General features: G+C 43.8%; 1 protein-coding gene and 1 pseudogene across 2 annotated transcripts in view; both read right to left on the reverse strand.

The window, feature by feature from the left end:
- The window catches only part of RORA (RAR related orphan receptor A), a 708,798-nt gene that overhangs the window by 76,083 nt on the left and 620,501 nt on the right, over nt 1-12,214 (reverse strand). The gene's annotated exons all lie outside the window — the stretch shown is intronic.
- LOC113910839 lies at nt 10,025-10,142 on the reverse strand (annotated as a pseudogene).

A 12,214-nucleotide genomic window follows, 5' to 3' on the forward strand; every position in this document is an offset into this window, starting at 1 on the left:
GCAGCATAAATTAACTTAAATGAATTAATTTATATTGATTCTCTCTGGCTTTTTTTTTGTTGTTGTTAATGCATTACTCCCCCACCTTTATTTGTCTCTCATGTCAATGAGGTTTCCCACTTATTCCTTCATTTAAAGAAGAAAGTTAGTACTTTTAAATATAATGTCCTTAGGTTGAAAATGCAGGTGTTATGTGTGAAGGGCCCGTGATGAACATGAGGGAAAGAACATATTCTATGGCAGGATTCCTCAGCCTCAGCACTACTGATATTTGAGGCTGGATAATTCTTTATTTGGGGCAGCTGTCCTGGGCACTACATAGGATGTTTAGCAGTATCCCTTGCCACTACCCACCAGATATTAGTAGCACTCTCCAGTTGTGATAACCACAAATGTCTCCAAATATTGACAAATGTCCCCTGGGGGTCAACTGTCCCCAGTTAAAAACCATTGCTCTATAGGGAGGAGGGTGTCCAGGAAAATAAGCACTGGGCAGGAGAGCAGTGCTCTGCCAGAAAATGGACAGGATGATGCTTTATGTCTCCTGCTGTTACTTCTACCCTGTGCACCTTTCTACTGTGCCAAAGACAAAGGCTGTCCCAACCAAGGGGAGATGGCACAGCAGGGCAGCCTCAGCTAGTGAGGCCAAATAGTTCCCAAAGGCCTTCCTACCTGTGAGAACCTTCAAACATACCCACAAGGCGGGAGAGCAGCCAAGGCTCCTCGTTCTAATGCTCTCTCTTACTCATGTATGTACAGAAGATGGCATCTTGGATGATCTACTCTCAAGACCCAAACTTCCCCATTTGTACACCTTGGCCAAGTGTAGTGTCAGAATGCCTCTGAAGACAGAAGAAGCCATTTCTCCCCCACCAGGCAGCGGTGAGGTCCGGGCTGGGTGTCACTGGGAGAGCAGGACTTGCTGCTACTAACACCTGCTGGTTGGAGGCAGGCCAGGCCCACATCTCAGAATCCCTCAGACCACGTTCCTGGGCTTCCCCGTCCACCAGCAACACAGCGTCTGAGCTCACACATCTGAGAGTTTCTTTCATGTTTCCTGTAATGAAATTGATCTTGAATCTAAGCATTATTATTGTTAGGTTAGCAAACCATCAGTACAATCTTGTATGTTTTCCTAGTATAACTGGCGGGGGGGGTGGGGGGGGCAGGGGATGAGTGGGCAGTTGCTGAATGACAAAGCCAGGAAGTAGGTAAAAGTTGACTGGAGAGTTTTATATTTGTTTCATATGGATTTCGGGTTGGGTTGGTTTTGAGCTAAGAAAAAAAATATAAAGATTATGGCATTTCCTGGAGTGTAAAATAGATAGGCTGATGATCTGACTTACAAAATCATATTTTTGTGGTTAATGCCTTTTCACACTTCTTTTTTCTGGCACATAGTATCTAATCATTTCTCTGCGGTGAGAGTATTGTATATAGAAAATTGGTTGAATTAAAATAATCAACAAAATTGGCTTGTTCATTTTCCATCCCTTCTCAAAAGAAGCCAAAGGCTCCATTTTACAGTAAAAAATTCAAGTCTTCTGAATGATGCTTAGCAAATATGTAGTAGATGCTCAGTGTGGTTTAGCTAATGACAACATGATTTGTGCCATCACGATAATTTGGGGGAAGGGTGGTGGTTAAAAGTGAAAACAGGACAACAGCAAAGAGAAAATGACAATCAGTCGCCTCACTAACTAAATAACGAGTAAATGAAATAGCAACACAGAGACTGTGTTTCTAGTAAGGACAGCTCGAAAGGGTGAGCCGGCTTGAACAGGGGGAGCATGAACAATGCTCGGGTCCAAGGGGGACAGACACAAGGAGGGTTTGAGTAAGTTAAACCTACTGGCGACAAAGAAGGAGCAAAGAGCAGGGCTGGGCAGCTGAAGCATCCTTTTATTCACAAATCAATGGACGTTATTCAAGCCAATATGGTTTGATTTAGCAGATATTAAGCGCAACTACAGAGATGCAAATACGTCAGCGAAAGGAGAGCAAGACAAACAGGAGAAAACCACACGGGCTATAAAAAGGAGATGAGAACAGAGACTGACATTTAAAGACCAGACGGAAAGGACAGGAACGACTAGAGAAAAGTAAGAGGATGTGTGCATGACCCCCTTAGACCAGGGCGTCAAGGGGACAGATCCAATGATCCCTCTGCTTATTAAGTCTCAGAGAAAAAAGAGGAGAATTGATCAAAGACCATGGGTCATGTAAATTCAAGCACAGGCATTTAGCAAATATTTGTTGGATAACTAAATACACATGGAAAAGTTCCTTTCTGGGGTTGGCAATAACTTAAGATTTTTACACGATACCATATTAAGTTTTTGTGCTTTGGAGATGCTAAAAATCAGGAACAGCTTTAATGATGATTTCAAAACAGCATTCCATTTAGATAAATTTCTGTGAGCCTCATTTTGTACCCCTGACGCTTGGTCCTGTCATAGATTCAATGAGGGGGTCATGCTATCATAGCGAGAGCACTGGACTGAGAGTCAAGAGACCAGGGTCCTGAAATTGGCTTTGCTGTGAAGGGTGGGATGCCAGGCCAGCCACTTAACCTTTCTGAGTTTCTCTTTCCTCTGCAGTAACAGGAGTAGCCTGGACTAGATAATTCTCAGGACCCTCTGACGATTCCGTGCATGCAATGAAGAACATTATCATGTTAATCACGGATTTTGCTCTGTGTCTCTATCCTGCCTTGTATGCCCAGAGTTGAATGGCAGATAAAAGTTCTTTTTTTTTCCCCTCCTCTCTCCTCATTTTGCCTGCTAGTGGCTTGTCAACAGTACTTTATATAATCAATTCTGGAAATGTTTACCTATCTGTATTATCTGAGGGTTGTTATTTACTGTTCCTGCTATTTTTTTTCCTTGGGGTGGGCGTGGGGGGGGCGCGGAATTTCGATGTGTCTCTCACAGGGAGACCACAGCAAACAACAAGGATAGATTTTCACAATACTCAGCATGAAGGGACACCGTTCTGCGGGCTTCTCTGACACAGTTTGAATTCCTGGTGATGGTATATTTGAAGTGGTTTCCTGTGTTTTTCTGTGCTTCTAAAGCTGACATTAAAGCTCGGGTGCATGTGGTCCTTTGTGCTGCCACTCTTGGCTGGAATTTTTTTTGCCTTTTCTATGAAAATACAAATAATTATGCAATCGAACCTTTTGATAAAAATGTATGGCCTTGTTACTAAAGAGTGAAACTGGCCTCACGCATCACTTACAGCCCTTTTGGATGTAATGATATCACATGTAAGCTCTCTGTGGCCCTGAGATGGGGCACGAGCAGTGAAACAACTGTGGCAAAGGAGTAAGAGACTCTGATTCTAGTTCTTAACCTGCCACCAATTTATCCCGGGCATGGCATTTCATCTCCCAACTACCTAATTTGTGAAGTAAACATTCTGGACAAGTTGGCCTCCAAAGTTGCTTACAGGTCTAACATTCTACAAAATGCCCACCAGCTAAGGGACTGATGTTTTTAGCTACATCACCTTCCACAATCAAAATTCTGCTCTCCACTAGGGAGTTATCAAAATTCACTCCTCAGAACACCGTGCCAAGACATAGATTGACCTCACCACTATTCTGTTACCTCATTAAAAAGTAATCATCCATGCAGAAGTGCGGGTGTAAGGGTGATTTATATAAACAAAACAACATCCTGACTTAACATACCAGAGCATTCTGCAGAGATCCTAAACCCCAGCACTCTGAGATGGGGAGAGAGAGGCCTGATGTCTCAGTTCCATGCATGAGACTCCATAGGTCTGCAGAAAAGACACTGGGTAGGGGCGTCTGGGTGGCGCGGTCGGTTAAGCGTCCGACTCTTGATTTCGGCTCAGGTCATGATCTCAGGGTGGTGAGATGGAGCCCCACGATGGGTTATCCCTCTTCTTCTGCCCCTCCCCCCATTAGACACTGGGTATACCCCTCCTCAATATCCACGATTTGAATTTCGGGGCCTTAAAACAACACAGCAAAGCTGAGTAGCTTTAGTTGTAGAAAGCCACTCAATAAATGGGGATAAAGTGGATTCGTTCATTGGAGGCGATGTCCTGCATTCCACATGGCCAATATAGTGCAAGGAGGGAGGATGACTTGGAAATCTGTATGTCAAGGGGAAGAACCCCACGAGAGATCAGTCACAAAATGAGCACGATGCCTCACATCTGCATAGTCTTGCACAACTTTCCCAAACACTTGAATAATGTGGGCATATCCAACCACAAGAAATGCAGGGAGTCTAACTCTAGCGCTAACGAGCCCACTGCTATTACAGATAGCTAGACTGTCCTGCTTTTATCGTTGGTAGCCAGGCAAAAAGAGTGGCACTGAAGTCAGACTCCAGTCCACCACTTAAAAAAAAAAAAAATCTATGAATGCTACCAATAATAAAATGACATTACGAAGCACTACTGATGGGCCAAACACCTCAAATGTATTATCTCATTTAATCCTCAGAATGCTCCACCAAGGGCGATGCCATCATTATCCTTGTCGGCAGATGAGAGGTGAGTCAGTTGAGCAACTGGGCTACAGTGGGGAAGGGAAATCCCCTCCCCTCTGGATCAGTCTGCCAAGCGCCAGTGTTTACCTTGAACACATGAAGGAGAAACAACCCGGAGAGGCACCTGGCAATGGTATTTACTTCTCCACGGTTTGGGCATAAGTCCTGACGAATGGTATTAAATGACCGAGCGTATCTTTAAATAAACGGGTGCTACAGCAACTCGAAGGCAAACAACAATCTTCAATGTAATAATTACACTAGCTGAGACACGAGCCTCGCCGAGAGTGTATTTTTATTTTAACAAGCTTGAGTAAGTGCACGAGTGTGGGCTGAGTTTTTTGCTCGACAGTCAACACTTGAAAGCTGGCTCCAACCTTTAATTTAAGCATTCGCTTGTAGCACCAACAGGGCGACAGGGTTTCTAGTATCAAAGACACACTCCTCCGTCCTTTCATGGCCCTACTTCTGTAAGCAGCGTGATCGAACCGCGGCACCACAGAAACTTGTTTTCCCTCCTCCTGGCAGTGCGGCGAGCCAAAACACCACCGCCTCATTCATCTGAGCGACATCATAATGAAGTCCCCGAATCAATTTATAACAAGCAAAGTGCAACAATCCATTGAAGGAGTCTTGTGGCGGGATGCCTTCCACAGAGCTCTCGAGAACACGCAAGAGGCGACGTGTCCGCACAGAAACCCAGAGCAGACCATGGGAGAGTCTTCGGCTGCATCCCAAAAGCTTCCCCCCATGCCCCCATCCCCCAAAATGATTAAGGGGGAAAAGAAGATAGTGAGAACATGTGATTGCTCCTCATGATTCCACACGCCTTAAAAACGCTTGGCAGCCGCCTTCAGTGGCTTCCCACGGCTTCGGTATAAAGAACCTTGGAATGGCGGCCTGGGCCTTCGTGGTCTGAGGCACACTGGCCTCATCCAGCTGCCTGGTCTCCTGCAGTCCCTACAGGCCAGACGCACTACCTGCCATCCCCAGACTCACCGGACTCTCTGTCCGGCCACTGAGAATTTTTGCGAGCTCTGCTCTTGGTTGGGAATAGGTTCCTTCACTTCAAAGCCTAGCCAGGACTTTGCCTCCTTCTCCTCCACAGGTCTGAGGAGGGCTCCTCCTGTGGGCTCCCACTGCATCTCCCCCTGCTCTAATCCGGCGCAGTCACTGTGTTGTGATTTTATGTGCACCTCAGGTCCTCAAAGGCCTGTGAGCTCCTTGTAGGCGGGGAACACACCTTCCCCTCTCTCTGGTTCCAGCACTTGCTACCGTGCCTGGCACAAAGCAGATGCTCAATAAAATAAGTTTCTCTATTGCCTACTCTGACTGCACCAAAGTGTTCTGAAAGAGCCCCCAACCCCAGTTTGCATGATGACCCAATCTCAGAGTCTGGAACAGTGTATTTCTGTGAGAGTCCTATGGTGCTGTGATCTTGGGTCAGGAGAGCAAGGAGGTTAGAAACACAGCCTTGAAAGCCTGATGGGCTTGGCCTCCCTAAGCGCTCCTAGCTCTGTGATCCTGGGAAGGTGTTCGGTCTCTCTGAGTCTCAGCTCTGTAAAAAGGGGGATGAAAGTCTCACATGAGTATTCAGTGTGGTAATAAGGCATTTCACAGTGCTTGACACAGAGGAAGCACTTTAAACCTGGTAGGCTTAGGATACATGTATCACTGTTTACAGTGGCAAGGCTTGGATAATGCAGAATTCAAAGCCTCCCACATTATATGAGGAGAAATATCGTCCAAGTACCCCTTCCACCAACCCCATCTGATCAGATCACATAACTCGTATGTTTGGGCACCAGTGAAGGCCATTATTCAGTGTCTACTATGTGCTAAGTACCTGTTATGAGCGAGACACTTGTAGTAAGTACCTTCTATGTGTAACTCCCTACTTTCTAAAATCCCTATGAGGTCAATCTGATGACTGTTTTACAATTGAGGACACTGAGGTTTAGAGAGGTATGTGACTTGCCCGAGATCCTTCAGCTAGTATGTAGCATTTCTGGGACTGGAACCTTGTATTTGGAAAAATTTCCAAAACCATACATGTTCTTCCACGTATGCCAAATGTCCCACATTCCTTCCTATTCATTTCTGTCACGTCACCTGGAAGAGCCAGGAGAGAAGGGGATGAGGGAACAGAACACGGAGTTAGGAGAGAGGGAAGGGGAGGTGGCCTTGGAGCGGGGCACTACTCCCTCTTTCTGTGGAAGAAAGGTGATGACTCTAAGCCAGCAGAGTACAGAAAAGGGAGATGTTTGACTATGAAAACGCAGCCTGTTTGCCTGAGGCCATCCTTACGGAGGGCCAGAACCCTTAGCAGAGAGCTAAAAAGTGCACAGGAAGCATTAAATCTTAGAAGAACTTCATATTCCTATAACAGTATCCCCATGCCTTCTGATTCACTTTCTCCTCCTATCTTCCTCACAAGTCTTTCAAGAGCCAATGTTGGAAGGAAGGGGAGGGGAGGGGAGGGGAGGGGAGGGGGGGAGGGGAGGGGAGGGAGGGGAGGGGGGAGGGGAGGGGAGGGGAGGGGAGGAAAGAAGTGGGGAGGGAAAGAAAGAAGGAAGGGAAAGAGGAAGAAGGGGGGGAAGGAAGAATGGGAGGGAGGGAGGGAGGGAATGAAAGGAAAACATAAAGGGTGCTATCAGGCCTTCGTGATGGAGTTACAGCCTTGTGTACACATTTGACATATATAAATGCTGTTAGTCTCCCTCCTGTAAAGTCATAGATTCAATTTTATGTTTGTGAAGTGGTGGTACAAAGGAATTGAAAATAAACAAAATGTGTGTTAAAGGACAGTGAAAAATTCCAAAGCCTTGAGTCTAGAGAGTATTGTCAGTACTGTGAGTATATTATTTATATAACAAATGTCCTGGGAGGCCCTAGCCTTTTAGTAAGCTTTTTACTGAAGTGCAACATACCTCCAGAAACAGGCATCACAAATGGGAGCCTGATGAATTCTCACAGAGTGAGCCCTTTCAGACCAAGATAAAAATGCCTTTTGGTTTTTAAATCATCTCCTATGCCCGGGTCAAAACCACTGAATAATGCCAAACTTAATGTGTAAAACTAGTTATTTTAAGTTTGGGTGGCAGGAAAATGCTCGAAATTTAACAAAATGTACTGCCTCAAAAGAGTCGTTTTACTTAAAAGAGGATAATTATCTTGGGCATTGGGAGGAAGTTTTGTTTTCTTTTTCACCACGAGTGGGCATGTGGCTCTTTCTCCCACCCATTTTGCAAAGGTTAGAGCTTCGCCTTCTCAACAGCCCAAGGAGAGAGGATGCTGCCTTCATTGCCTTCCTCTCTGCTCCCAGCATTCCCCCACCTTACCATCAGGAGCTGCTCTGAAACTAGGCCACCTCACTTCCCTTAGCCCTCCTCATTTTGGGCAGATCCAGGAGGAAATGAGGGGCTGTTTCTCGTGGCCAGTCTAGATGTGCCCCACTGCACGACCTCCATTGACACAGTGAGTGTGTTTCAGCTTCTACCTTTAATTGGCGACTAAAACCATGCCAGGAGTGAGGTACCCCATACTCTGACGCTCATCGGGCTCTAGGGGCACCGAGTCCTGAGTTACAGGAGTCAGGAGCAATACCCTGGAAAAGCAGAATGTGCCAAAACGCATTTGCTCCCATTCAACTGACAGCCTGTTGATAGGAAACCAAATGGAACCAAGACCTGCGTGCCCCCTATTTGATAATAACAAAGAGGCTGATGGCCCAGCTCCATAGGACGATGTAAATGCCTATATGTTAGATGCCAATGAAGCGATTACAAAATTAACAACAAGTATTTGAGCACGGCTTTCTAACCGCACGTTATTCTTCACAAGAAACTTCAGGGGAGGCTGGACGTTCATACATTTAATTAGTCTAATGGAATGGATTCTGCCAAGCACATCTGAAGGTAGTCAAGGGCTCAGCCTTCCCGCCACGTCCTCAGTGCCAACAGACACCTGGGCAGAACTCTTCCCTCCTAGAGGAGGTCTGAGGGGGAACGCATGTGGACAGCAGGTGACAGGATCCTTCACTCGTGCGGTGGCGGGATCTGGGAGGGTTTTCTTTCCATCACTACACGCGGTAACGAAATTCCCCAAAGGGCCAGCATTCGTGGGAGTCTCACATCTCCCAGGATTTGGAATAGCTGTGGAAGTCACACTAATGTTACAACGTATTTTTTCCTCGGTATAAGGCCAGACTGAAAAGACAAATAGCAGTAATTTACTGCAGTTTTTGCTAATGTAGTTTGCAGATGATTAAAGATAAACGTTAAAGCCTCTGTAAACCACAATTTTATGCCAAATCTGTTGTATTAAAAAAGAAAACAAAAACTCTGAAAATGTAATATCAGCAATGATTCTAGTCTTCCATGGCCATTAAAGGGAAAGACATTATAAAGAAAATAGAGATTAGAAAATTTGTTTGAATTCATGTTTGAAAGTGCTTTTTTTGTTTAATATATAATTCATGGCTTATCTGTTGAATTTATCTAAATTTAAAGCCCTTTCCATTGTTAGCGTGCGCTTTGTCACAAAATTTTCCATCTCCTAGGGTAAACTGTACCGCAGTGATTCTCAAACTTTTTTTTTTTAAAGATTTTATTTATTTATTGGACAGAGAGAGACACAGCGAGAGAGGGAACACAGGCAGGGGGAGTGGGAGAGGGAGAAGCAGGCTTCCCACTGAGCAGGGAGCCCGATGCGAGGCTCCATCCCAGGACCCTAGGACCATGACCTGAGCCAAAGGCAGACGCCTAATGACTGAGCCACCCAGGCGCCCAACTTGTTTTTTTTTTTTTAAGAGAGAGAGTGTGCACGTGTTGGGGGGAGGCAGATGGAGAGGGAGAGAGAAAATCTTAAGCAGGCTCCACACCCAGCACGGAGCCCCACACAGGGCTCTGTCTCACAACCCTGAAATCATGACCTGAACCAAAATCAAGAGTCAGATGCTTAACCGACAAAGCCACTCGAGCATCCCCCCCATTTCTTTTTTGGTTCTCCAACTTTTTGGTATCTGGCGTCTAGATCCCTTTATGTATTTAAAAGTCCCAAAGAGCTTTTGTTTATGTGGGTAACGCATCAATAATGACCGTATAAGAAATTAAAACTGAGAAAATGTAAAAATATTTACTTATAGTTAATTTAAATAGTAATAAATTCATTACAGATTAACACAAAGTATTTTTATGATAAATATATTTTCCCAAAAGTGCCATTCTTTTTACAGTTTTGCACATCTCTTTACTCTCTAGCTTAACAGGAGACAGGTGGACTCATATCGCCTTCTGCATTCTGTCTGTTGTGTTCTTTTGGTTGAAGTACATGAAGAAAATCTGGCCTCACACAGATTCGTAGCTGGAGGAGGGTTATTTTATAGCCTTATCAGATAATTCTGGATAGCCTTCCTTGATATTACACCAAAACTCCCCGAGTGGTGGTTTCTTAAAGGTTAGTTGGAATATGAAACCTGAAACCCTCTCGTTATTTTTTTACTCTGTTAAATTCAAATAAATTGGTATATTTTGTACTTTCGGAAAAGTTTTCAATTAGCAATAATTGCGCCTCGGATAAACCTCTTTGGCTATGATACTACCACGGGGCAAAGCTTACTTTGTACTTTGAATGAATCTTCTACCCATGCATTGGTCACTTGGAAACTATTAGTTCACGGAGTTATGTAGTTCTTCCAGGTGTTGCCATATTTCATTACCAAATGAGATTATATCAAGCAATCACATTTATTCATATCACCACCTACATCATCAGGAACGTCTTTAAATATTGAGAAGCAGCCACATGCATGGTGCTGGATACAAGTATTCCAAAATTCTATTTGCCTAAAAGCTTGAGTTTATTGGCAATAAATACTGCCAGCTATTTTTCTTGAAGTGACGGGCTCACGTCGTTCATTTTTGAGAAAATATATGACCTATACCTAAGTCTGAACAGCTAGAGTCAGTCGTTTTAGTAAGTAAAATGGCATTCCATTCAAAAAGCAGCTAGTTCAGCTATTAACTCTAACAACGGCCCAGTTCTTTCCCCCTCTGCCCCCCAGACAAACATCCTCCTTCAGTATCTAGCAGAAGCGCTTTATGTGTACTTCCCATTTTGTCATAAAGAATATCAAAAAGATTTGTACTCAGGGTTGAAATTTAATACACTTAAAAATCTTTACTGCTTCATCAAGGACATTCTCAAATGAACCTGGCAATGTTTTGTTAACAGCAAGTCCACAGTAATAACAAATATGATGATGACTCGTACAGGTTGGTGTCCCTGCCTTGATTCCTGCAAAGGTGCCGGTTTTAGCCCCCAAGGCTTTGGCACTATTCATGCCAAATGGTCGGTACAGTGAAAAGGGCAAATAATATCTCAGTATTATACAGATTGTTTTTTATCTCTTGGAACCCCTCAAAGGGCCTCGGGGTCCCCGGGGTGCCTGGATCCCATGCTGAGGACCACTGCCACAGAGGGTACTAACAGTACAAATCCACTCTAATCTGCTCAGTGCTTATGTCCTTGTGGGCTTCACATAAAGAAGATTTAAAAGGTTTATTTCTGTCTCCACCCTCCTGCCCTCCCTGCTTAAAAAAAAAATTCCATTGTGGCAATTCAACATAAATTGTGTGTATAGAACAAAGAAATTGCAGTACTCTTGATTTCATCAGCATTTTCCTCCCTAACAAAGAAAGCTGCTCCAACAAGCTATTGGGAAAACTATCGTGAGTTACAGGAAATATGTCCTGCTCAGTCCCCCCTCTATCCCATGTAACACCCAACCCTCCCCAACCTATCACTTCAGGGGTATTTCGGATGAGCTCTTAGTAGTGTCCTCAGAAATAATTGGGTGTCCTAATTCAGCCACATGCAAATTAATGCTCCCCTAAAGAGGCCTTATTATAATTTCCAACCCTTGATGTCTACATAATCCCCTATAGTTCTTTAACTTTTTGCTTTCTAACTTCTGTTTACCGATGCACTACTTTTGTCAGCTCAGTATAGCATCAATTAGTAACACAGTTGTGTTTACTAGGTCTCCCCAGAGCCTTGAGAGAACTGCTTTGTATTTATTAATGACTACACAGAGCGCTACTATTTTTCAATAGCATTTAAAAATGAGTAAATTACTGAAGATGAACTATAAAAGAACTTCATATTTCAAAGGCAAGCAAAAAAAAGGCACATTATTTCAAATCACCCATAATACTTGCATGGTTAATTTTATTTTCAATTTAATATTAAGGGGGGAGTCATATCTAGACTCTTCTTCCTGTTCTACTTTTTGGCATTTTTCATTCTGGAGTAGAAGTCATTTGATTTATAGAACTGAGGTACAGATCTGGTGATTAATTAAGAGCCGGTTTAACAGGTCCAAATTTCATTATCACACACACCTATTAAGTAATGCACACCTGATTCAGCAGAAATCCACCCACAAGGTTAATTTAAAAAAATTAAAAAGCAAACAAGAGAGAGAGAAAGGCATAATTCCACAAACTTAGGTCCAGTTTAATGTTCTCAAGCATAATTCTGAACCACCGACTTGAAATGCATCCAATTTGTACTCTCTTATTTTGTGAATAATTGCCTGTATTCTATAAGGTGAATTCAGAGCTGCCCATACTGCTACAGAATTCGTTACTTAAGGAAATCAGAGATCAATCTCCTGTGCGATGAAT

The sequence above is a fragment of the Zalophus californianus genome, chromosome 6 (genome assembly GCF_009762305.2).
Source record: "Zalophus californianus isolate mZalCal1 chromosome 6, mZalCal1.pri.v2, whole genome shotgun sequence".
Taxonomy (NCBI): Eukaryota; Metazoa; Chordata; class Mammalia; order Carnivora; family Otariidae; genus Zalophus; species Zalophus californianus.